We start from the raw sequence: 831 nt of genomic DNA, 5'->3' as shown, positions 1-831 counted from the left end.
AGAGCAATTTGTTTATTTTTGCTTTTGTCATCTTTTCTTTTAGTGTCATGTAATCATTTTTCTTTTTAAAGAAGATCCACCAAAGTGAAAAAAGACCTCAGGTCTTCCAGAACCAGAGTCTTCATCTGAAATGAATACATTCACTCTATGGGGCACTTGAGAACCACATATGGTTTATTAGTATCCTTAGCATTTATTTCTGGCCATCTCTGTACTATTTCACCAGACTAGGTTTGGCTTATTGATAGAGAACATCCAGTTTCTCAGGCAACCAATTTATGATGGCAACTCTTCTATGCCCTGTAGCCATCACATTTCATGGTGTCTAGATTCTGGAATTTCTAACCTCTTATATTTCTCAAAGGCATTTCCTCTGCTTCACCAACACTTTGTCGGTCCCATTCAAAAAGTCAACAACTCTGTCCTGCATGAATGCAATATGTTATTTATGAACTGATGTCAGAGCTTCCTCCCTCCCTCTTTCTTGTCTATATTTCATATTACCACTAGCATTATTTTTATGAAACTCATATATAAAATATGGCCATAATAATCTATCTATATAAAAGCCTAAGTGACCATTGCAACCGAACAAATGCGGCGAGTCCCAGCCTCTTCCGAGAGCAGGGCCCGATGCTCAGCCACGGAGTCCCCCGCCGCCTCCGCGCAGCGCCCCCCTTGCAGGCCCGGACGTCCCCGGGGCCTCTCGCTGCCCGGCTGCTCCTGTCCTCGGGTTCCTCGCCGCAGCGTCTCCAGCGCCCTGGTCCCCAAAGCTCTTCTCCACCGGGTGACACTGCCCGCACCGACGGGGCTCCCCCCGACCACCTGCGG

Source organism: Myotis davidii, unplaced genomic scaffold (assembly GCF_000327345.1).
Source record: "Myotis davidii unplaced genomic scaffold, ASM32734v1 scaffold1059, whole genome shotgun sequence".
In the NCBI taxonomy this organism is placed as follows: Eukaryota; Metazoa; Chordata; class Mammalia; order Chiroptera; family Vespertilionidae; genus Myotis; species Myotis davidii.
Note: the sequence above shows the minus strand (reverse complement) of the source record.